General features: G+C 40.9%; 1 pseudogene; it reads right to left on the bottom strand.

Annotated features, from left to right (window-relative positions):
• LOC108387707 (dynein axonemal heavy chain 9-like) overlaps window positions 1-27,159 on the bottom strand; it is a 353,770-nt pseudogene that overhangs the window by 241,632 nt on the left and 84,979 nt on the right.

Raw genomic sequence — 27,159 nt, forward strand, 5'->3', positions numbered from 1 at the left:
GTGGAAGCCTAGGACTGCTGAACAACCAGCCCTGGAGATCTGCTTTGGAAACACAGACCTACATTGCATGGTGCTCTGGAGACTGGTGGGCTTGGAAAGCTAAGACAGGTGGAATACATGGAGAGACTGAGATTCCAGCCCTTTGTGGAGGACAGGGATCAACATTGGGCCACACTGGGACCAAGGAAAATGTGGGCAGTCTGAGAGGCTTTCTAACAGCAAGAGGGCTGTTGGAGGGGCAGGGTTTACATGGAGCTTGTTGTGCAGGAAAAGGATAGGTGGACAGGGTTGTCTGGGTGTACTGCACCCAGCAGTTTAGGAACTTTTGGGATCTTCAGGCACTCCATCCCTTGGCTGGCTGCTCAGCTCCGAGGACCCCACTGTGATATGCATCCTGCTGTGCCTTCCTCCTGGCCTGTTGGCACCAGCTCACAAACTGTCAGTCTCTCCCCTGCCATCAGGCCAACCAGAGGGAGGGCCTGCCTACTGCAGCTACAGAAGCAAAGTGCAAAGGATTACACCTGTGTGCTCGGCCCACTGGTTCTGACAGTGGAGACACACACTGCAGCCAGGAGGCCGGAAACAGCTCTTTCCTCCCCGCGGGCACCAGTTCCACTCCCATGCGACCCGACATCACACCAGCGGCTGAGCAGCTCCAGAGACTAGACCTTCTGGGCACTAGAGGGTGCCACATACAAATATGAAACATCAAAGGAACCGTGTTCAAACAAAAATCTCAGAAACACTAAAAAAAGAGACAAATGAAACTGAACACACTAATCTTCCTGAAAGAGAGTTCAAAATAAAAATCATAAACATGCTCATGGAGGTACAGAAAAATATTCAAGAACTCAGGGGCAAATTTAGGATGGAGACTCAATCATTAAGAAATTCCAATATAGAAGGAGACATCTAAGATGGCCTGTGCATACAGTAAAACAACAAATTTGACTGGATCTATACTGTCGGAACTCAACCAAGAATTAGGAGAAGTGCAAGTTGCAGTGCTCCAAAATCTTGTGACTACAGACTATCTACTGTTAAAAGAACATATGGATGTGAACAGTTCCCAGGAATGTGTTGTTTGTAATTTGTCTGATTTTTCTCAAACTATTCAAATTCAGTTAGACAATATCCATCATATCATTGATTAGTTTTCACAAATGCCTAGGGTGCCTAACTGGTTTTCTTGGTTTCATAGGAGATGGCTGGTAATTGTAGGTCTGCTTTGGTTATGTAGCTGTATTCCTATTATGTTAACATGTGTGTGCAATTTAATTAGTAGTTTAAAACCTATACATGCTTAAGTTACTCTACAAGAAGATATGTCAAAGCAATAATCAATCTTCCCAAGTTTTCTTCCATCTTCTACCTCTATAGCTTTTCTTCTTCCTTCCTAATTACAACACTTAAATAGAATTCGTGCCTCATATCGAATTCACCGAGTATCATAATTCCTCCAAGTGGTAAAGATACCTCAAGACAAATGCTGGGCATAGAAGCCACAGGGCATAAATATGCAAAGAAGTAAAAAGCTAACCTTTTCAAACAATATTACTTCTTTCTCACTTACCAACTTTACATTTCCCTGTACGGCCCCAGAAGATGACTGGATAGCCAGAGACGAATAAGATTCCTCAAGGGAGGAACAACCTAAGACAGGCACAGTCGCAGGGGGGCTATCAGGTGAGAAATTGGGGATCAACAGAGGTGAGGCTTAGAACCTCACCCCTCCGGTTTTGAGAGAAATCTTCTGTATCCGTGGATGTTTTGTTGCCCTTGTCTAGCTTGGATTAATACTTAGTCTTTAGGCACACACCTGATCATCTTCATTTGCCCTCTTACAGCACTAAACTATGTTTTCTACTTTTATCTTGCATCTCCCTACCACTTCAACATTTTATTTAAAAAAAACATAATAATAATAATAATAAGGGAAAATGTGGGATTCATATATAAATCAAGTATAAAAATCAAACGAATATTCATATTTGACCTGATTGTTTATAGTTCATAATGCGTGATCGAAACCGAAAGTTTCTGTGATGACTGCCCTTGCACTATTCACCATGTAAGAACTTATTCGCTATGTAAGAATTTGTTCACCATGTTAGAACTTGTTCGTTATGCTTCAGAAGATTGGAGACCATTGAGAATTAGGCTTGGGGTTCATTAATGATTGTGCATTGAGTCCCCTATACAGAATTTATTGTTGTTAACAACCATTTGATCAATAAAGATGAGAGATGCCCTCTCAAAAAAAAAAAGAAATTCCATACCTGAAATGAAACAGACACCTAAGGGATTTAAAAGCATTTTAGATATAGTAGAAGAGATGGTAAATGCAATAGAAATAAGGGAAGAGGAATACAAAGAAGCAAAGGCACAGAGAGAATAAAGGATCTCAAAGATGAAAGAATATTGAGAGAACTGTGTGACCGATCCAAACAGAACAATATTTGCATTATAGGGGTACCAGAAGAAGAAGAGAGAGGAAAAGGGATAGTAAGTGGCATTGAGGAGGTAATTGCTGAAAACTTCCCCAATCTGCAGAATGAGACACTCTTTCAGGCCACAGAGGTGCACAGATCTCCTAACACAAGGAACCCAAGGAAGACAACAACAAGACAAATCATAATTAAAATGGCAAAGATCAAGGATAAGCACAGACTTTTAAAAGCAGCTAGAGAGAGAAAAAAGATCACATACAAAGTAAAACCCATCAGGCTATCATCAGACCTCCCAGCAGAAACCTTATAGGCCAGAAGGGAGTGGCATGATATATTTAATGCAATGAAGCAGAATGGCCTCAAACCAAGAACACTCTACTCAAGAAGATTATCATTTAAATTTGAAGGAGGGATTTAACAATTTTCAGATGAGCAAAAGCTGAGAAAATTTACCTTCCACAAAACACCTCTACAGTGCATTTTGGAGGGACTGCTATAGATGGAAGTATTCCTAATGGTAAACAGCTGTCAACAGGGGAAATAAAACCACAGCAAAGAAAGTAGAACAATTAATTATTAAGCAGATGCAAAATCAAATCAACTACCCCCAAATGAATCAAGGGAGAGACAAAGAGTACAGAATATGAAAACTAATATATAAAGAATGGAGGAGGAAGGAAAAGAAGGGGAAAAAAAAGAACCTTTAGGTTGTGTTTATAATAGCATACTAAGTGAGTTAAATTAGACTGCTAGATAGTAAGGGAATTACCCTTGAAACTTTGGTAACCATGAATCTAAAGCCTGAAAGAGCAATAAGTACATGTCTGTTGATAATCACTCAAAATGTAAATGGTCTGAATGCACCCATAAAAAGACATAGTTACTGAAAGAATAAAAAAACAAGACCCATCTATATGCTGCCTACAAGAGACTCACTTCAAACACAAAGACATACACAGATTGAAAATAAGGAGATGGAAAAAGAAATTTCATGCAACTAACAGGGAGAAAAAAGCAGGAGTTGTAGTACTTGTATCAGACAAAATAGACTTCAAAATAAATAAAGTAACAAGAGACAAAGAAGGACAATACATAATGATAAAGGCATCAGTCCAACAAGAGAATATAACTATTCTAAATATGTATGCACTGAAAACAGGATGACCTACAAATGTGAAACAAATACTAACAGAATTAAAGGGGGAAATAGAATGAAATGCATTCATTTTAGGAGACTTCAACACACCATTCACTCCAAAGGACAGATCAACTAGACAGAAAATAAGTAAAGAGACAGAGGCACTGAACAACGTATTAGAACAGATGGACCAAACGGACACCTACAGAACACTCCATCCAAAAGCAACAGGATACATATTCTTTTCAAGTGCACATGGAACATTTTCAAAAATAGATCATATACTAAGCCACAAAAAGAGCCTCAGTAAATTAAAAAAGATAGAAATTGTACCAACCAGCTTTTCAGATCACAAAGGTATGAGAAATAAATTACACAAAGAAATGAAAAAGCCCACAAATACATGGAGGCTTAATAACATCCTCCTAAATAATCAATGGATCAATGACCACATAAAAACAGAGATCGAGCAATATATGGAGACAAATGACAATAATAATTTAACACCACAAAATCTGTGGGCCACAGCAAAGGCTGTGCTGAGAGGGAAATATATTTCAATACGGGCCTACCTCAGGAAAGAAGAACAATCCCAAATGAACAGTCTAATTCACAATTAACAAAACAAGAAAAGGAAGAACAAATGAGGCCCAAAGTCAGTAGAGGAAGAGACATAATGAAAATGAGAGCAGAAATAAATAAAATTGAGAAGAATAAAACAACAGAAAGAATCAATGAAGGCAGGAGTTGGTTCTCTGAGAAAATAAACAAAATAGATAAACCCCTAGCCAGACTTATCAAGAAAAAAAGAGAGTCTACACACATAAACAGAATCATGAGTGAGAAAGGAAAAATCACTATGGACACCACAGAAATACAAAGTTTTATGAGAGAATACTATGAAAAATTATATGCTAACAAACTGGATAACCTAGAAGAGATGGACAACTTTCTAGAAAAACACAACTTTCCAAGTCTGACCCAGAAAGAAACAGATAATCTGAATAGATCAATTACCAGCAAGGATATTGAATTGGTAATAAAAACCTACCTAAAAACAAAACTCCTGTGCTAGATGGTTTCCCTGCTGAATTTTATCAAACATTTAGTAAAGACCTAGTACCCATCTTCCTTAATGTTTTCCAAAGAGTAGAAGAGGAGGGAATACTACCAAATTCATTCTATGAGGCTAACATCACTCTAATATCAAGTAGGGAAAAGACACCACAAAAAAAAATATTACAGACAAATATCCCTGATGAACATAGATGCAAAAATACTAAACAAAATATTAGCAAACTGAATTCAAAAATACATCAAAATGATCATCCATCATGATCAAGTGGGATTCATCTCAGGGATGTAAGGATAGTACAACATTCAAAAATCCATCAACATCATCCACCACATCAAAAAGAAGGACAAAAACCACATTATCATCTCCATAGATGGTGAAAAAGCATGCAACAAAATTCAATATCCATTCATGATAAAACTCTCAACAAAATGGGTATAAAGGGCAAGTACCTCAACATAATAAAGGCTATATATGACAAACCCACAGCCAACATCATACTTAACAGCAAGAAGCTGGAAGGTTTTCCTTTAATACTGGGAACAAGACAAAGATGCCCACTCTCAGCACTTTTATTCAACATAGTTCCAGAGGTCCTAGCCACAGCAGACAACACAAAGAAATAAAAGGCACCCAGATTGTCAAGGAAGAAGTTAAACTGTCCGTGTTTGCAGATGACATAATATTGTACATAAAAAATCCTAAAGAACCCACTACAAAACTACTAGGTCTTGTATCTGAATTCAGCAAAGTTGCAGGATACAAAATTAATACACAGAAATCTGTCGCATTCCTATATACTAATGATGAACTAGCAGAAAGAGAAATCAGGAAAAAATATTTCATTCACAATTGCATCAAAAAGAATAAAATACCTAGGAAAAAACCTAACCAGGGAAGTGAAAGACCTATGCTCTGAAACTACAAAACACTCATGAGAGAAATTAAAGAGGACACTAACAAATGGAAACTCATCCCATGCTCTTGGCTAGGAAGAATTAATATTGTCAAAAAGGTCATCCTGCCTAAAGCAATCTACAGATTCAATGCAATTCCTATCAAAATACCAACAGCATTCTTCAACAAATTAGAGCAAATAGTTCTAAAATTGACAAGGAGCTACAAAAGACCCAGAACAGCCAAAGCAATCATGAGAAGGAAGAATAAATCCAGGGGATTATGCTCCCAGACTTCAAGCTCTACTAGAAAGCTATGGTAATCAAGACAATTTGGTACTGGCACAAGAAGAGACCCATAGACCAATGGAACAGACTAGAGAGCCCAGATATAAACCCAAGCATATATGGTCAATTAATATATGATAAAGGAACCATGGATATACAATAGGAGAATGACTGTCTCTTCAACAAGTGGTATTGGCAAAACTGGACAGCTATATGCAAGAGAATGAAACTGGATTATTGTCTAATCCCATACACAAAAGTAAACTCAAAATGGATCAAAGACCTGAATGTAGGTCATGAAACCATAAAAGCCTTAGAAGAACATATAAGCAAAAATCTCTTGAATATAAACATTAGCAACCTTTTCCTGAATGCATCTCCTCAGGCAGGGAAAACACAATAAAAAATGAACAAATGGGACTATATCATGCTAAAAAGCTTCTGCACAGCAAAGGACACCATCAGCAGAACAAAAAGGCATCCTACAGTATGGGAGAATATATTTGTAAATGACATATCCAACAAGGGGTTAACATCCAAAGTATATAAAGAAGTCACATACCTCAACATCCAAAAAGCAAATGACCCTATTAAAAAATGGCAGAGAATATGAACAGACACTTCTCCAAAGAAGAAATTCAGATGGCCAACAGGCACATGAAAAGATGCTCCACATCACTAATTATCAGGAAAATGCAAATTAAAACCATAATGAGATACCACCTCACACCAGTTAGGATGGCCAACATAGAAAAGACTAGGATCAACAAATGATGGTTGGGATATGGAGAAAGAGGAACCCTTGTACACTGCTGGTGGGAATGTAAACTAGCTCAACCATTGTGGAAAGCAGTATGGAGGTTCCTCAAAAAACTCAAAATAGAAATACCATTTGACCCATGAATTCCACCCCTAGGAATTTACCCTAAGAATGTACAATCCCAGTTTCAAAAAGACATATGCACCCCTATGTTTATCACAGCACTATGTACAATAGCCAAGAAATGGAAGCAACCTAAGTGTCAGTAGATGAATGGATAAAGAAGATGTGGTACATATACACAATGGAATATTATTTAGCCATAAGAAGAAAACAAATCCTACCATTTGCAAAAACATGGATGGAGCTAGAGGGTATGATGCTCAGTGAAATATGTCAGGTGGAGAAAGACAAGTAACAAATTATTTCACTCATATGTGTAGCATAAAAACAAAGCAACAACTAAAGGAAAAAAACAGCAGCAGACTCACAGAACCCAAGAAAAGACTAACAGTTACCAAAGGGAAAGGGACTGGGGAGGGTGGGTGGGAAGGGAGGGAGAAGGGGAATAAGGGGCATTACGATTAGCACACATAATGTAGGGTGGGGCATGGGGAAGGCAGTGTAGTACAGAGAAGACAACTAGTGACTCTATAGCATCTTACTACATTGATAGACAGTGACTGTAATGAGGTATGTGGTGGGGACTTGATAATGGGGGGAATCTAGTAACCACAATGTTGCCCATGTGATTTTATATTAATGATACCAAAATTAAAAAAAAGAATTTATATTTCTACTGAGATTGAAATGTGCCTTTTGGTACTAAGCACATAAATATGTTTAAAATCATCAGTCATTGAGGAAATGCAAATTAAATCCAAAATGAGATAGTACAACACACCAGCTAGAATGGCTATAATCAAAAAGAGACAATCACAAGGGTTGACGAGGGTATGAAAAAACTGGAAACCTCATACATTGCTTCTGGGAATGTAAAATGGCACAGCTAATTTGGAAGACAGTTTTGCAGTTTCTTAAAAAGTAAAGCTTACTGTATGATTCAGTAATTCCCCTTCTAGGGATTTACCCAAGGGAAATAAGAATATGTTCATACAAAGACTTCTGCAGGAATGTTTACAGCAGCAATATTCATAACACCAAGAAACTGGAAAAACTCAAATGTCCATCTGCAGTGAATGGATAAACAAAATGTGATGTAGCCAAGCAATATAAACGAATGAGAAACTGATACAAGGTACAATGTAGAAAAACCTTAAAAACATTATGCTGACTGAAAGAAGTCAGATGCAACAGATTCCATATTATATTATTTCATTTTTGACATTTCTCCAGAAAATGGAGAAAGCAGATTAGTGGCTGCCTGGGAAGCAGGAGAGTGGGGAGTGACTGCAGACGGGGTGATGGCAAAGTTTTAAAAGTAGATTGTGGTAATGGTTGCACCACTCTATGAATTTACTAAAAATCATTGAATTGTACATTCGTCATGGGTGAACTTTAAGGCACGTAACTTATACCTCAATAAATCTGTTAAAAATGTGCACTGGCCTAACTTTTTAATACCTAGCAAATAAATACTGTGTGTATGCTCTCAACTTGCAGTCTGAGGGAGCCTCCAAAATGAATTCTCTTTATATCTGAATCTGATGTCTACAGTTGACCAGAAACTCTGAGTTAACAGTTTTTATGCCAGATGGTGATGGGGACACCAAAGTGGTTTGCAAAGACTTGAAGTGAGTTCCTGAATTCTTCTTTAGTTAAGTGTGAAATTCCTGTATCTACTTCCCTCTTCGAAAGTGAAGCCCAGGTAAGTTTCCCCAGGAACCTGGAGGTTTCCTATGTAGTGGGATATGGGACTCAGCTGATCAGGGAGTGAACTGCATGTAACCCCTGATGAGCTGTGTTCACACAGCCATCTCACTTTTCCAGAGAGACTAAGCTGTTGATCTGTCAGACTGGCCTGGATCTTAGCCAGGATGTGAGGGGAGTCAGGAGCAAGCTGAGAAGCTGAGTCCCATCTCACTTTACGCGGTCACTATTACCCTTTGTCAATGCATCTTTCCTTTCTCAAACATTTGTAGCTAGATTTTCAAGGAGTCCTATGTGCAGCCTTTATGATACTCACCCTCCTGGCCTGAGTTCTGGTTCCAGATTGGCCCCAGTGCCTTCCACCTCTCCCAGCGTCGGGCTTCTACTACAACTGTTGGAGGCCTGCCACAGCTCTGTGCCTCCCACAGGACAGGCAGCTGTCTGGACCAGCAGAATCCCAGATCCTGTGCCTTTGTTCTCCATTCTCTCTTCCACCCTCTTTCTGTTCCATAGCTGCCTCCTCTGCTAGCCAGAGGGCAACCCCAGACCTCTGTTCTCTGGAGCTGGAGGGCCGTCAAGGGATCTGAAGCCCCAAGTTTTGTAGAAATAGAATTCTCAGAGAAAACTCAAGAATCTCTTGGAAAAAAAATCAGTGGAATGGGGTATGTTTTTGAGTACCTACTGAGCTTCTGAATACCCCCAGAAGAAGCCCTTGGGGGAAAATGCCAAAATATATTTTTTCCCATAATAATAGGATTCTAGAGCTGGAGGGGAGTTTTGAGATCAGCTGACCCAATCCTTTTATTTTCCAGATGGGTAGACTGAGGCTCAGGGAGGGAAATCAGACTGTCTGAGGATTTGTAATAACCATGGCAGGGGCAATGGGGCTTCAGTTTGGGCCACGAGAAAACACAAAGAAAAGTAAGCAGCAGTATTTTCCTCTTCTGCTTGAGGGTATTATGCTTGGGCCACCAAGCCAGCAGGATGTCCTAGTCCTTTGGGACACATGCTCCTGCTCTAAGTTGCCATCTGTGGTCTTGTTGGATTGTCCACCTGTTTAAACATCCAAGGCAGCTACTTCTGCCTGTTTTTAGTGTGTGTGGGGGGGCCTGCAGGTCATGCCATAATGGTTTAAGGCAAGGACTTAGGAGTCAGAGTTCAAACCTTGCCTCTACTGCAAAGTATGTGAAACTTAGTCACGTTATTAGACCTTGGTACCTTAAAAAAAGTACCACACAGTATTTTTTTTTTGTACAAAGGAATCCAGATAAATGTGCTTCTTCAAAAACAATAGCAATTGTGAGAATGGCAATAAATCTTTTAAGAAGAGCTCTTGCCTAGCCAGGTAACCCCAACACAGATAATAGATCGAGTTAGTTTGGTTGCTTAGTGGAAACACAGAACCTTTGGTGATGGAAGAGACCTCAGAGGTTTGGCTCTATAACCATGCCAGGCTCACTCCCATTTTAAGTCCTTCAAATATGATCACATAACCTTTTGTTCCAGCAAGGCTGGTTTGTTATTCTAGAAGGCAGCCCCCTCCACAGTAGGCCAGTTATAATTGTTTGATAGGCCTTGCTTATATTGAGCTGAAGTCAGTCTTGACTTCTTTGGGCAAATGATTTCTACAGGCTTTGTTCTTATCTGCCCCTCCAGGTTTTTGTGAGAATAAGAGGAGACAAGAGATATGACAAACACCTTGAAAAATAGGAAGCCAACACTTTCAAGGTATTACTTTTAAAAGTAAAAAATACATGAAATGTAGCTTCTCTGTTTTTGATATAGTTCTTCAACTGGCAGATTAAAGAAAATCCTATGGTGTGGTATCTTGATTTCAGCTATGAAGATCCTGTAGCTATCCAAGAAATGTGGTCTGGCTAATCTTGCAGCTGGTGAGATCCCAGCTGGCTTGCATTCGCTTTCCATTGCCATGTAAGAAATTGCCACACATGAAGTGGCTTAAAACAATGCTCATTTGTTACCTCACTTCTATAGGTCAGAAGTCCAGGTGTGTCCTCTACTGAGGATTTTAAAGGCCAAAATCAAGGTATCAGTTGGCTGGACTCTTTTCTGGATACTCTGGGGGAAAGTCTGCGTCCAAGCTCATTTGAGTTCTTTGCTGAATTAAGTACCTACCAGCTGTAAGACTGAGGTCCTCGTTGGTTGCTGTTGGGCAGGGCATCTCTCAGCAACTAGAGGCCATTCTACCATCCTTACATGTGGTTCCCTCCATCCTCAAAATCAGCAATGGCATGTCAAATTCTTCCTATGCTTCAGATTTCTTTGACCTCCACACTGCCCTCAGTCAGAAGATACATGGGCTCATATGATTGCATTGAGTCCACCTGAATAATTTCTCTTTTGCTATAAAGCAAAACATAATCATGAGAATGACACCATCATAGTTATAGTTTTCAGCTATGCTTAAAGGGGAGGTGATTATATAAGGGAAAATGCCATTGGGGATTATTCTTAGATGTCTACCTACCACATGGTTCAATAATCATAGCTGAGGAATGAACACAGATGTAATGTTCAGTCTACCTGGTGGAGGCCTCCAGTGGTATCACCAGGACTCAGGTCTCTGATGTTCAGTATGTTTATTGGCAATTTGAATTAAAGAAATGATTGATTAGATAGAAGATAGACCAAAGTTCTAAATAATTTTAGCAATTGAAAATGGTGGGGTAGAGCAAAATAGTGGAATTTAAGGACAAATGCAAATTAACCTCACAAATACTTCCACACAGGCAGAATGGAGGAGATGTGGTTAGCTGGCAGTTCACAGGAAAAAGACCCAGAGCTTTTAATAGGTTCCAAGATCAACATGACAAACAGCATTAATAGGAGAAGAACGCCCTTAGCATCAGCCTAAAACACATCTATCCATTTTACAGCATTTTAATATTTGAATTTTGAAAATTGTCTATCCTCAGGATAAATGCCCTCAATTCTAGTTTCTATTCCTTGTGCCATTTGGTTATGAGATCTTTCATCACCCAGGGCTCATCTTTCCCTTTGCCTACACTAGTTGGTAAATGTCTTTCTCAAAGCATGATAGAAAGAACTGAGAGCAATAGCTGATACGTGAACTCTCTGGCAAAAATAACTAACACATCTAGTAACTAAGCTTGAGCAGTTATAATTATGCTTCATATTATATGTATGTTTCAAATATGATTAGAAATTCTAGAAGTGACTTAGAAAACTCAAGAGAATCAAGAGTAAAATTCTTAGAATTTTTAATACAAGGAAGAATAGAAGATAAATTTACAAAAATCAAATTTCCCCTATACACAAGTGAGAAGAAAGTTAAAGGTATACTGAAATTAAGCAAAGATTTCTTAGCTATAGTACCAAAAGCATGGTCCATACAAGAAAAATTAGACAAATTGGACTTCAGCAAAATTAAAAACTTTTGTACTTCAAAAAACACCATTAAGAGAACTAAAAGATAAGCAACAGACTGGGACAAAATGTTTGCAAACTATGAAATATTTGCAAACAGACCAAACAGTAGGCAAAAGATATGAACAAAGATTATGCCAAAGAAGATATACAAATGGTTAAAAAGCGCATGAAAAGGTACTTAATGTCATTTTAGGGGAAATGCAAATTAAAACTCCAATGAGAAACTACTTCACATCCACTAGAATGGTTATAAAAAATAAGCAGACTGTAATAAATGTCAAGGATATTGAGAAATGTGAACACTCATACACTGCTGGTGGGAATGTACAATGATCCACCCACTTTGGAAAATAGTTGGACAGTTTCTCAAAAATTTAAAAATACAACTGCCATACCACCCATAAATTTTCAAGAAATTCTGGCAGTCACCTGAGAGAAATGAAAACATATGTCTACCCAACAGCTTGTACCCAAATGTTCCCAGAGCATTATTTTAATAGCCCCAAACTAGAAATAAGTTAAGTGTCTTTCAACTGGTGATTGGATAGAGAAAATGTGTTGTATCTATTAAATGGAAAATTATTCAGAAACAAAAGGAAGCAACTACTGACACATGCTCTGTCATGGATGAACCCCCAAAACACTGTGCAAAATGAAAGAAGCGAGACACAAGAGACCACACGCTGTATAGTTTCATTTATAAGAAATGTCCAGAAGAAGACAAATTGATAGAAAGTAGGTTAGGGGTTGCCTGGGGCTGGACATAGGAATGAGAATTAACTATAATGGGCGTGAGGGTTTTTCTGAGGGGGATCAAAATGTAAAGCTGATTTATGGTGGTGGTTATGCTACTCAATAAAGTTACTAAAAACATTGAATTGTACATAGGGAATGGTGGAATTTTTTATATGTAAAATAAACCTCAATAAAATTGTTTATATATATATGTGTGTGTGTGTGTGTATATATATATACACACACACACACACATATGTATATACAGGGTGTCTCCAATGGAGCTGTCAGTCACCAGGGGTGGACACAGGCTTGGGCTGGGCAAAATACTCAATCTCATTGGTCACAGTGATTGGCTCAGAGCATGATCCAAACAGGATCAATCAGAGTCCCTTCAAGGAATCTCATATATGGTACTGGGAAACACTGTCTTCCTTCTGGGTCAGGAGTCATAAAGGTGTGGGCATGGAGACCATCTTGAGCCAAAGAAAGAAATTCTATGCAAGAAAGAAGTCAACATTCTGAAGAAAGCGAAGCCACAATATGAGACAGAGAGTTCAAGCTTCAGTATCTCCATGTTTACACTGCAGCAAGCTGGACTCATTTTCCAGGTATGAGAGATAACAAGTCCTTTTTCTGTTTTAAGTTAGTATGAGTTTGGCTTCTATCACATGTAACCAAAATGTTCTGATGAAAACACTCACTTTACTCAATAGTCAAAAAGTTTACCAAAGAACTGTAAAGGTTACAGAAGAAGTAAAACAAAATAAGCTATATTATAGGTCAATATTATATTAAACTGATCTTGAAATGGGCAAGGACTTTCTAAGTACAAGAGTAATAAAATGGGCAATGATGGTAACAATTCACAGGAGAAAGAAACCTAATAGCCAATAAGCACATAAAAATGTTCAAGCTTGTAATTATGGCTGTCCAAATCCAAATGCAGTAACATTCTGACTGATAAAATAACATTTTTAACAATAATACTTGATGTCTGTGAAGATGGTGGGAGATGAACACTCTCATAAACTGCTAGTAAGAGTGCAAACATTTTTTTCCAAGAATAATATGAAATATGGATCATCTAATTATCTTGCTTCTTGGACTCTCCTGGGGAAATAATGAGTAGTAAAAATTTATGTGTAAGCGAGTCTATGGCAGCTCTATTTTTAATAGTAACAGCATAGATAAAACTTAAATATTCCATAATGTGGTTATATTGCATAATACTTCTAAATAGAGGGTAATTCAGCTATTAGTATGTTAGAAGAATATTTAGAGGATATGCACATGATGTAATGTTACATAAAGGAAGCAATCTATGATATTTTATATATAGCATATGATTGCAACTTCACTTTTTCAAAGTCTCCATGTAAAAGGACACAGACTAAATATTAACAATATTAACTGAGCAACTCGTATTTTCTTTGTTTACAGATTACTAATTTTCCCGGAAAAATATCAGATTAAAAACTTTAAAGAAAGCATATGACCTTGGCTAGTTGTGTCCTTGTCCAGCCAGTCACCTTCAAAAACTCATGAATCAATTGTATTTTGCTTACTTGCAGCAGTTCCTAAGAAATTGAGTTACTCAAAATTGAAAACCAGTTGATTAAAATAGTACTTAACACAACACAGGGCTGAAAGGGGCTTCTGTGTGTGAAGGTGAGGGAAAGGAAGCAGAAGGGGGAACAAATCACCCGAAGAATAAGAAACAACAAAGATCAGTGCTTTTGTTCAACCTGAAAAAAAACATTTACATTTAGTTTTTCAACTTAGCATCCGCTAAAGTCCTCCAACAATGGCTGAGCCCTTGTACTCATATATTTAAGTCCCATCCAGCCAGTAGGAAATTCCAAAGAAACAGGCATAGTCAGTTGGATGTACTGTAATGCGGGTGTGCCTTTAATGAATGTGCAGAGGTTACACGGATCAATTGTCCATTTGATTAATTCCCCTTGCAGGAGGGAATTAAATGTACTTAGGCTACACACCAGCAAAAGCTGAACACTCTTTAAAATGTGATTTGCTGTGTTGAGGCTAATTTTTTTCTGGTCAAAACATTTCTTGAGATAATAATGGAAGTCAGTGAGAAAATGGAATTTGCCATATAAATATTCACTACATACTCCTTTGCAAGAAATGCATCTAATGTGCAAAACAAGGTCAAGGTCTACATAGTATTTGCCATTATCTGCAGCAAACCTTTGAGTTCTTATTTGCTCATTTCATAAAAGAGGTGATTATTTCCTGTTTTAGAAATAATTCATTGCCCAATTCATCCTTTCCCTCTATGAAGCATTCAACATTAGCATATGAGAGACTTCCACATCCCACCGAGGCAATTATCTTTTTCAATTCCTGGGCAGGTGTGAAGACCCAGTCAAAAGAAAGGTCTTGTACTTTTTATTACCGGGAATAATAATGTCTGATTTGTCAGCGGAAAGGAAGGAAATACTCTGAGTGGTATGGGGAAGCTGGGGCACAGATGCAGAGGCTGAGAGCGCACATCACCGCACGCACTTCGGGAGTGTTTGCTCAATGCCTCCGATGTGCAGGACACAGGGCTGGGTCCAGGAGGTAGAGCCCTGGCATATCAAAGTCATCGTTATCACGGAACGTGAAGTCCAGAGTGAGACACGGACATTAATCAAATTACTCAAATGTACAATCGCTTCATTGTTCTGTCCCAAATGATATAAATTCCCAAACTATTAGGTCATATCCCAAGGCAGGCAGAAAAACTCACAGCAAAAGAGAACACTAAATCAGATTTCCTTCCTGTTTAGGGTAGGTGTCTTGCTGAGAATCACTAGAAAAACAAAGACACAGGGGAGGATCCACTCTGAATGTAGCTTGAGGTGGGAAACCTGTTCCTTTAACCCACACTAATGAACCTCTCCAAGTGAGCCCAAATGAAGCCCAAGGACAACCCTTAAGGTGCTGAAACCCTCAGGGCTGCTGCTGCAGGCTTTACTGTCCCAGCTGCAGAGAAGCCTGCATGTTCCCCCAACAGACCTTATCTGCCTCCCATCCTGAGCTGAGGGAGGGAGGAGGGTCCGCCCCCAGCTGGGAGCAGAGCACAGAGTTGGCGCTCCTTCTTCAAGATCCAAGGCACGCACAGAGTTCTCAGAGCCCTCCGCTGAGCCAACCTCTGCTTCTTGATTCTGCCTGTTCTTATGGTCTGGGTCTTCAGTATAGGACCTCTATTCTACAGATGTTTATTCAACATCTGCTAGATGCTGGTGACATAGCAATAAATAAGGCAAAGGTCTCTGATTGAAAAGAGTTCACATTGCAAAGGGGAATGCTTCCAATCAGCAAGCAAGCAAGGTCATTTCAGAATGTGGGAAAAGTCAGGAAGAAGATAAATAGAGGATCCATCATGATTATTGCTGAGTGTGTGGAGGAGTGGTGGTGGTGGGAAAGGTTGTCTTTTAGAAAGAGTGGTCATGGGAGGTTTCCTGAGAACTGAGACTAGAACAAAAAGATGAGAGGCCGACAGTGGAACAGAAAGCATGGGGAAGGGCATTCCAGGCAGAGGGAACCACACGTGTTAGGGGATCCATGTGAAAATGATTTTAAGAAAGGACGCCAGTGTGGCAGAAGTGCAGGAATGAGGCATCAGGGCAGTGGGCAAGAACAACTCAGTCCCACGGGGAATTCATATTTCAGTCTAAGTGCACTGGGGAGCAACTGGAGTTACTGATGTGACCTCTATTGGTTCTCACAAAAAAGAGGCACAAGAGCAACTGGCAGTGGTCTGTAAGGGATTCTGGGTGAATGAAATAAATGAAAAGCACAGAGGGAGATGAACCATGAGGTCTTAGTCTACGAATGATGTTGGTATTTTCAACTACTTTGGAGTTCCCACACTCCTATTCATTCTAGGAGCACAGTGATTACAATTTTGCTAAACGTCATTTGGAAACATATCTGAGGATTTAACCAGAATACAGGTGGCAACACTTCACATAAGCATACAAAAAAGTTAAGTAAAAGAGGGCACAGATTCTATTTGGCTATTTTAACATGCATGACTTAAGACAATGTCTTCATTACTGAGCAGTCACTTATTTAGGGTGAGCCAGCTATGCAGATATGCAACTCTTCTTGGAATAGAAGAGATTTTGTGCTCAATGGAATTACAAGGGGAATGGGCACCAGTTCTTAACAGGAATTACAGAAATCTCAGCAAAATTAAAACACCATTTCTCACATGGTCCATGACCTTATCCCACTCATCTCCTCTCTCCTTTGCACATGTTCTACTGTCAGATAAATCTTCATAAGGTACAGTTTCATCATTTTACTCCTCTGAGGAAAAATTTTCAATAGTTTACCACTACTTACTGGATAAAAAATATATTCTTAACACATTAGAGTCTGACTCCATCTTCCTAGACTTATGACCAACTACCTCCACCCAAATCAGGAGTCTATTTCCTCTTCCAGGAACATGTCATGAGTTTTCTCATTTCCAGGCCTTTGCCTATAAAATTCCATTTTCCACAATCAGTAGTTCTTAACTTTTAGGGATCCTCAACCACTTTAAGAATTGGTGAATGATATAGATCCTCTCAATAGAACAAGCGCACAGATTTCTGCACAATTTCACGGATACCGTGACAGCCATCCTATTGGAATCCGACACATCTTTTAAGGCCCAGATCACATACGTCTCTTCCCTGAAGTATTTTCAGTCCTATTCGCTTCATCCCACAGTGGCTGTGTCCCTCTGTGCTCATAGAGTTTACTTGCTTGGATACTTACTTGGATAAGTCACTTGCTTGGATATTTTATGGCTTTAAGCCCTCTTTTATACTATGGCCTTGAATGTTTCTACCTTGTGCTATTTAAATTTTTATCCACATATGTCTGATTTCTCTCACTAGAATTGGAGTTTAAGGGCAGAGAATGTTTTAGTCATCTATGTATTCCCAGTGACTCATTCAGTGTCTGGTGTGAATTCATTAAAAAATGAATTAATATGAATGACAAAAAATATGGTTCCCTAAAAAATTAAAAACCCCATTCATGGTAGAGACTACCTTGCTTTTATCTGTGTGTTACCAGAGTGAGAGGTGCTGAATAAATGTGGCCATTGAATTATAAGAAAATAGCATTAGGAATCATTCACTGAGCATCTATACACCAAACTCCTTAAAACTCATGTGTGGTGTGAGATAAGGAGACCAAGAATTAGGTTCAGGTTTTTCATGGATAAGCAGCTAGAATGTGTTAGAACTGGTGTTAGAATTCAGGTGTGTATGACTACCTAGTAATTCCTCAGGAAGTCCCAGTGGCCTTGACCCAGATGGCCACTGGGTGGCCTAAGCCAGACAGCAGTAGGGTTCTCTGTCAGTGCCTGATGCCCACACTCACCTGTCTGTCAACGGCGTGATCACCAGGCGAGGTGTATTTCCCAAGTACTCATAGGAATATTGAAACTGGGCATCACAGATGTTAGCGAAGCAGTGCTTGGCTTCATCATCCCAACGGTGCCGCAGCTGGGAAAGCCAGAGGAAGGCCTGGGCATTATCCACCTGGAGAGAGTGGCAGGGGCAGAATAGGTGGGTGAGCCACAGGTTAGCAGGTAGTAGGTGGTCCCTTGGCCACAGGACACAGAGTGCACTGGCGGACCTGGGTGCTGTCTCTAGACATGAGCACAGCACCCTGTGCCCACAGCGCAGAAAGCATGAGCTGCTCTGATCGCATTGTTTTGCTGGGGTTTTAAAAGGTAGGAGTAGCCCCCATGATCCTCTCCCAGCTCTTGGGCCAATGCAGAGTCTGGGGCCCCCATGTTTAGACAATAGGTGAGCTTCTCCACAGCCACAGTATTCATGGTATAGTTGCCCAAACAGGGACTCACCTTCTGAGCATTCATCTTGGCCACCACATCCCGGGCATGCACATCAATGGTGCATATGGTCATGATCTTCTGCCAGTCCCCCTTGGAGAGCTGGCCAATCAGCATGGTGATGAGGGTTTTGAGCTGGGCCACTTGCTTCTTATAATAGTCCTTCATGGCATTCTCATAGCCTTCCTCCAGCCTGGTAAATGCAATGCCCACCTCTGTGGTCCACCAGATCTGAGTGCAGGTCAGGGCTACCTATAGCACCAAGAGGCACTTAGTAAGCCATTGCCAGGACTGTCTCCACAACCAGCCCACTCATCACCCAGCAAGAGCTCACAAATAATTGTGTGGGTGACACTAGCTCCTCCCCTCCCTCTTCAACCAGCATGGACTAGATGAGTGAGCCACATGCTTCTAATTCCTTGGAGAGGTAAAGTGGGAACACAGTGGGAAAAAAGCACTTTCTGCCCTTGCAAAATAGATCACTTAGTTGAGAACAATCTTGTCTACTCCTACTGCTTCCATTACCACCAATATCTGTAGCTCCCAGGGGAAGGGAGGGGTGGTGCATTGCAGCCAGGGTCATTTTCAAAAATTCTTATCAGTTCTCCCCTCTCTTATTACCTTGCTGAGAACCCTGTAAAGGATTCAGATGTGTCTTAGAATCCTGTCAGACTTCCTAACATGGTCTGAAGAATTGGCTTTGCATTTTCTCTCCAGAGTCCATCTGCTGCTTCAAGCTCCCAGTGCCTCCCTCACTCGTTCTTCAAACACACTGAGTTCCTCTCCATTCCTCAAACACATTAGGCTGTTCCTTGCTTCTGAGCCTTTACCCCATGCTCTTCCCTATGCTCAGTTGCTTTTTCTCTTCTCCATTGTTAACTTGTTCACTCCAGTTTTAGATCTCAGCTTAAATATCATTTCCTCAGGGGACCCCTGAGCCCACTAGCTAGCCATATGCTCCCAGAGTACCCTGAGTCCCTCATTCAGCCAGGTCCCATGTGAAGGGCCTGACTCCCACGCCAGTCTGCAAACTCCAGTGGGTGGGGCAGGGTAGTATTGTCTTGCTCCCTGCTGGTGTCTCTGGTACTCAGCATAGGGCTTGGCACACATGGAGTTGGCTGGTTCAATGAGTTGAATTGTTTATATTTTCTCCCTACTGCAGCCAAAGAGGATAAAGATGGGCAGCCGTTGATTCTCTAAGGGATTGTTTGGATTAGGTCACGGCTGACAGTCCAGCTCCTTCTGGCTGATCCCTCACAGGCCCAGTGAGTCATGTGTCTGGCAGCCACTGAAGGCAGGAGGTCAAGCTAGCAGAGGATGGGGGCCCACAAGGTCCTGGGTGGGAGACCACCTGAGCTGGGTAGTCAAAGAGCCACTGCTCCCTCGGCTTTTCTTCATATGCAGTTACACCTTCTGTCATCTAGTGCCTTACGGTGGCCTTCATATGAGCAAGCACATGGTTCAACCATATTTCCACCTGAAAGAACAACTCTGACTTAGATGCTGGGTTCCTAAGAAAATATGATCAGTAATATGCATTTTTGTCCATTCAGCCTGAGGGAGTGAAGAGAACGGAGCCCAAGCATGATGTATAACCCCAAAGGGTAGCCAGAAGGCACAGGGACACATTTTGTTTGTGTAACCCAGACAGTGATAGGTGAGAACCAGGCTGTTAGCATCAGCTGGTGGTGCCCATTTAGAACCTGCAGGACAGTAGCAGGTGAAGGGGATGGGGGGCTGCCATCTAGAGTTCATACAAATCTTCATCTGGGTTGAGCTGGGTGTAAATAAGTCAGTGGATTCTCATGACCTTGTTCACACTGAGTATGGAGAAGTAAGCCAGGCTTACGTTTTTCAACTAAGTGCTTTCTGGGTCTGCAGAAAGAACACATTCTGAATCAAACCCCAGGGTCCTCTCATAAAACTGAGAATGTCCAATTCTTTTCTGGTACTGCAACTGCCTTCCAAGATATCGGTGGTAGAAGGTGGGCCTCTATTAGGAGATCCTCTCTCCAGGTATTACTTAGGACTAGACTAGACCCTCCAGGGGTAATGCTCTGCTGGATTATTTAGGATAATGAACAAAGAAGGGATTATATTTTAGTGGCAGTGGCACCAGATGGGAAGGAGACTTATGGAGAAAATTGTTGCATGCTTTGTGTTTCCTGAATTATCATGGGAGATTTGGAAGTAGTAGTTCTTGGAGCAGGGTGGTAGTTGGCTCTGTTAGGAGTAGGGCTATGGGAGGAAGTGGCTCCAAGGTGTATTTGCACAGAGAAGTAGCATCTCAGGACAATGGCTGATGGCAAAGGGCATTTTCTCCCAGGGAAGATGTCAGGGTTCCTGACTCCCTGGTGGGGTGCCCCAGGGGCTGTCATTATAAAGTCTCCTGGTGCTGCCAATCATTGAAAAATCCTTTTCTTGTTGTCTCAGGTGGTTGTTTATGTGCATATTACCCCTCTCTGCAGGGGTCTTTGGTTGGGGAAGGTGTATGAATCGTGACATGTGTCCTTCCCAGAGAGAGTAAAGCAGGTGATAGAGGCTGCTCCAACATCGGGTCAATGGAGGGAAGCTGGCAGTCCCAGGGCACAGACAGCAGTTCTGGTGCAAGGTCAAACAGGTCATCCTGCAGGTTGATGCTGACTATATTTGAATGCAGACCACTGAGACAGAGAAGACATAAGGAGAAAGGACTTTTACGTTACCTGACCACTACAGTCACAAGGCTCACTGAAGGCCACGTACTCTTCTTCCTTGCTGTACATGCCAGTACTTATCTTGGTTGGTCTCTCACTGGCATCTAGCTGGAACTGCATCTTGGCCATACTGTCAAAGGGTTTGGAAAGGTGGCATTGAACCTATGAAGGGACACCATGCCAAAGGATTGGAGAATGTGTCCAGCAATTTACTAAGTAGTATTTTTGAGAGAGCTACCATGTGATAACTGTTACTGTATTGGATACCAAAGATTTAGAAGGAAGCCTGTAGGAACAATGACGACGTGAAGTCAGGAACCAACTGAATTGGGCAGAAGTGGCCAAAGAAATAGAAAACTAGCAGGAATCATGGACTAGCTACAAACCAATGAAGCCATAAAAGTTTGATTAATTTCTGCTTAATCTACTAAAGATGGGAATAGATTGGAAGAAAAAAGTAATGGTTAATTCATAAACCCTCTTCCTAAGAAAATACTACTATGCAGCAGGAGAGAGGCACAGGAGAGTCTGCAGAAGAGCACTACCACGCCCAAATCCAGAGGGCCACAGGGCAGTGGTGACAGTGGCCTATGGAAGAAGTCGCCCAGTTGGAACTGCTTTGATGACACAGACCAGTATCTGGAGGATCCACAGAAGGGTGAGCAGGCTCACCCCAAGCAGAAGGCCTGGCCATGCCAGGGCTTCTCCCTAGCCCAGTATCTCTCGGTACAAGCCCCTTAGGGATGCCCCGAGAAGGACTTCTAGGAGGGAGGCTAGGTAGAGCCACACTATGGTCTTGAAGGGAGGGAAAGGGCAGGTTGGAGAGGAAATAAACAGAAACTGGCCTTCTGGTAGGGCTTTTAGAAATACCAGATCCTTCAGGCTGCTGGAATCCTGAACTGTGATCTTGAATTTACAATAACCAGCTTTGTGGCTTATGAGCTTGAGAAGAAGAATTCAAAGTGTAATGAAGTAAACTGTGAAGGTGCTCAAGAAGATCCCACCCACAGTGATTCTGAACAAATATCTTGATGGCATGTGTCTTTCTTTATCCAAGAAAAAATAGTGAATTAAAATAAAAGAAAACTAGAGCCAAGATGGCAGCATGAGTAGAGCAGCGGAAATCTCCTCCCAAAGCCACATATATCTATGAAAATATAACAAAGACAACTCTTCCTAGAATAAAGACCAGAGGACACAGGACAACATCAGACCACATCCACACCTGCGAGAACCCAGCGCCTCACAAAGGGGGCTAGATACAAACCCGGGCCCGGCGGGTCCCAAGTGCCCCTCCCCCCAGCTCCCGGCACGAGGAGAGGAGCTAGAGCAGGAGGGAGAGGGAGCCCAGGACTGCTAAACACCCAGCCCCAGCCATCCAGACCAGAGCGGAGACACAGTGCATGCACAGGGCCCTGGATACTAGGGAAACAGGGCAGCAAGAATGGTGAACGGGTACCAGAGCTGGCGCTGGAGGACAAAAGAAAAGCAAGCGGTCATCCTTTTTTGTTGTTGTTGTTGTTGTTTTGTTGTGGTGAGTGCTTTTAGGAAGTCTTAAAGGGACAGGGACCCCAATACTAGGGAAACAGGGCAGCAAGACTGGCAAGCGGGTATCAGAGACCGGCGCCAGAACACAAAAGAAAAGCGAGCGGCCATCTTTTTTTTTTTTCTTGTAGTTGTTGTTTTGTTTTGGTGAGCACTTTTTGGAAATCTTAAAGGGATAGGGGCCCCAATACAAGTGAAACAGGGCAGCCAGACCAGTGAGCAGGTGCCCATGGCTGGTGCCAGAGAATAAAGAAAATCGAGTGCCCATTTTTTTTTGGGGGGGGGGTTGTTGCTTTATTTAGGCAGGTGCTTTTTGGAAGTCTTAAAGGCACAGGGTGGGATACTTAGTCCAGAGGTAGGGAATCTGGGGATCTCTGGGCACTCTAATCCCCTGGGCTGCAGGGAGCACGGATGCCCCTTATGGAGACAAATAGCCTCCCGGCTGCTCCCCCTCCAATGCAACTCCACCACTTTGGAGCAGCAGCCCATGCCAGGCCACGTTGACATTAACAGCAGAGATAAACTCCATAGCAGCCAGGCAGGAAGCAGAAGCCCTGTCTGTGCGCAGCTACCCAGCACAAGGCACTAGAGGTCGCTGTTATCCCAGGAGAGGAAGGCCACAAACCAACAAGAAGGGAAGTTCTTCCAGCCATCACTAGTCCCAGATCTGCAAACTATTCCTATCACCATGAAAAGACAAAATTACAGGTAAACCAAGATCACAGAGACACCAGAGAAGGAGAAAGACCTAACCAGTATTCCTGACAAAGAATTTAAAATAAAAATCATAAATATGCTGACAGAGATGCAGAGAAATATGTAAGAGAAATGGGATGAAGTCTGGAGGGAGATCACATATGCCAGAAAGGAAATCACAGAAATGAAACAAACTCTGGAAGGATTTATAAGCAGAATGGATAAGATGCAAGAGGCCATTTATGGAATTGAAACCAGAGAACAGGAACGCATAGAAGCTGACATACAGAGAGATAAAAGGATCTCCAGGAATGAAACAATATTAAGAGAACTGTGTGACCAATCCAAAAGGAACAATATCCATATTATAGGGGTACCAGAAGAAGAAGAGAGAGGAAAAGGGACGGAAAGTATCTTGGAAGAAATAATTGCTGAAAACTTCCCCAAATTGGGGGAGGAAATAATCTAACAGACCACGGAAGTACACAGAACACCCAACAGAAAGGATGGAAGGAGGACAACACCAAGACACATAATAATTAAAATGGGAAAGATCAAGGACAAGGAAAGAGTTTTAAAGGCAGCTAGAGAGAAAAAGGTCACCTATAAAGGAAAACCCATCAGGCTAACATCAGACTTCTCGACAGAAACCCTACAGGACAGAAGAGAGTGGCATGATATATTTAATGCGATGAAACAGAAGGGCCTTGAACCAAGGATACTGTATCCAGCACGACTATCATTTAAATATGATGGCGGGATTAAACAATTCCCAGACAAGCAAAAGCTGAGGGAATTTGCTTCCCACAAACCACCTCTACAGGGCATCTTACAGGGACTGCTTTAGATGGGAGCACTCCTAAAAAGAGCACAGAACAAAACACCCAACATATGAAGAATGGAGGAGGAGGAATAAGAAGGGAGAGAAGAAAAGAATCTCCAGATAGTGTATATAACAGCTCAATAAGCGAGCTAAGTTAGGCGGTATGATACTAAAGAGGCTAACGTTGAACCTTTGGTATTCCCGAATTTAAAGCCTGCAATGGCAGTAAGTACATATCTCTCAATAGTCACCCTAAATATAAATGCACTGAATGCACCAATCAAAAGACACAGAGTAATAGAATGGATAAAAAAGCAAGACCCATCTATATGCTGCTTAGAAGAAACTGACTTCAAACTCAAAGACATGTACAAACTAAAAGTCAAGTCAAGGGATGGAAAAACATATTTCAGGCAAACAACAGCGAGAAGAAAGCAGGGGGTGCAGTACTAATATAAGACAAAATAGACTTCAAAACAAAGAAAGTAACAAGAGATAAAGAAGGACACTACATAATGATAAAGGGCTCATACAACAAGAGGATATAACCATTCTAAATATATATGCACCCAACACAGGCGCACCAGCATATGTGAAACAAATACTAACAGAACTAAAGGGGGAAATAGACTGCAATGCATTCATTTTAGGAGACTTCAACACACCACTCACCCCAAAGGATAGACACACCGGGCAGAAAATAAGTAAGGACATGAAAGCACTGAACAATGCAGTAGAGCAGATGGACCTAATAGACATCTATAGAACTCTACATCCAAAAGCAACAGGATATACATTCTTCTCAAGTGCACATGGAACATTCTCCAAAATAGACCACATACTAGCCCACAAAAAAAGCCTCAGCAAAATCCAAAATATTGAAATTCTATCAACCAATTTTTCAGACCACAAAGGTATAAAAGTAGAAATAAATTCTACAAAGAAAACAAAAAGGCTCACAAACACATGGAGGCTTAACAAAATGCTCCTAAATAATCAATGGATCAATGAACAAATTAAAAAAGAAATCAAGGAATATATAGAAACAAATGACAACACAAAGCCCCAACTTCTATGGGACGCAGCAAAAGCAGTCCTAAGAGAAAGTATATAGTGATCCAGGCACACTTGAGAAGGAAGAATAATCCCAAATGAATAGCCTAACATCACAATTATCGAAATTGGAAAAAGAAGAACAAATGAGGCCTAAAGAAAATCCATCAACATCATCCACCACATCAACAAAAAGAAAGACAAAAACCACATGATCGCTTTTCCTGAGCGAGAAGCTGAAAGCTTTTCCTCTGAGATCGTGAACTAGACAGGGACGCCCACTCTCCCCACTGCTATTTAACATAGTACTGGAGATCCTAGCCATGGCAATCAGACAAAACAAAGAAATACAAGGAATCCAGATTGGTAAAGAAGAAGTTAAACTGTCACTATTTGCAGATGACATGATATTGTATATAAAAAACCCTAAAGACTCCTCCCCAAAACTACTAGAACTGATATCAGAATACAGCAAAGTTGCAGGATACAAAATTAACACACATAAATCTGTAGCTTTCCTATACACTAACAAAGAATCAATAGAAAGAGAAATCAGGAAAACAATTCCATTCACAATTGCGTCAATAAGAATAAAATACCTAGGAATAAATCTAATGAAAGAAGTGAATGACCTATACTCTGAAAACTACAAGTCACTCTTAATAGAAATTAAAGGGGTCACTAACAAATGGAAACTCATCCCATGCTTGTGGCTAGGAAGAATCAATATTGTCAAAATGGCCATCCTGCACAAAGCAATATACACATTTGATGCAATCCCTATCAAATGACCAGCAACATTCTTCAGTGAACTGGAACAAATAATTCAAAAATTCATATGGAAACACCAAAGACCCCGAATAGCCAAAGCAATCCTGAGGAAGAAGAATAAAGTAGGGGGGATCTCACTCACCAACTTCAAGCTCTACTATAAAGCCATAGTAATCAAGACAATTTGGTACTGGCACAAGAACAGAGCCACAGACCAGTGGAAAAGACTAGAGACTCCAGACATTAACCCAAACATATATGGTCAATTAGTATTTGATAAAGGAGCCATGGACATACAATGGTGAAATGACAGTCTCTTCAACAGATGGTGCTGGCAAGACTGGACAGCTACATGTAGGAGAATGAAACTGGACAATTGTCTAACCCCATACACAAAAGTAAATTCAAAATGGATCAAAGACCTGAATGTAAGCCATGAAACCATAAAACTCTTAGAAAAAAACATAGGCAAAAAACTTTTAGACATAAACATGAGTGACCTCTTCTTGAACATATCTCCCCGGGCAAGGAAAACAATAGCAAAAATGAACAAGTGGGACTATATTAAGCTGAAAAGCTTCTGTACAGCAAAAGACACCATCAATAGAACAAAAAGGAACCCTACAGTATGGGAGAATATATTTATAAATGACAGATCCGATAAAGGCTTGACGTCCAAAATATATAAAGAGCTCACACACCTCAACAAACAAAAAACAAATAATCCAATTAAAAAATGGGCAGAGGAACTGAACAGACAGTTCTCCAAAAAAGAAATACAGATGGCCAACAGACACATGAAAAGATGCTCCACATCGCTAATTATCAGAGAAATGCAAATTAAAACTACAAGGAGATAATCACCTCACACCAGTAAGGATGGCTGCCATCCAAAAGACAAACAACAACAAATGTTGGCAAGGCTGTGGAGAAAAAAGAACCCTCCTACACTGCTGGTGGGAATGTAAATTAGTTCAACCATTGTGGAAAGCAGTATGGAGGTTCATCAAAATGCTCAAAACAGACTTACCATTTGACCCAGGAATTCCACTCCTAGGAATTTATCCTAAGAACGCTGCAATCAAGTTTGAGACAGATGCACCCCTATATTTATCACAGCACTATT

The sequence above is a fragment of the Manis javanica genome, chromosome 4 (assembly GCF_040802235.1).
Source record: "Manis javanica isolate MJ-LG chromosome 4, MJ_LKY, whole genome shotgun sequence".
Lineage (NCBI taxonomy): Eukaryota > Metazoa > Chordata > Mammalia > Pholidota > Manidae > Manis > Manis javanica.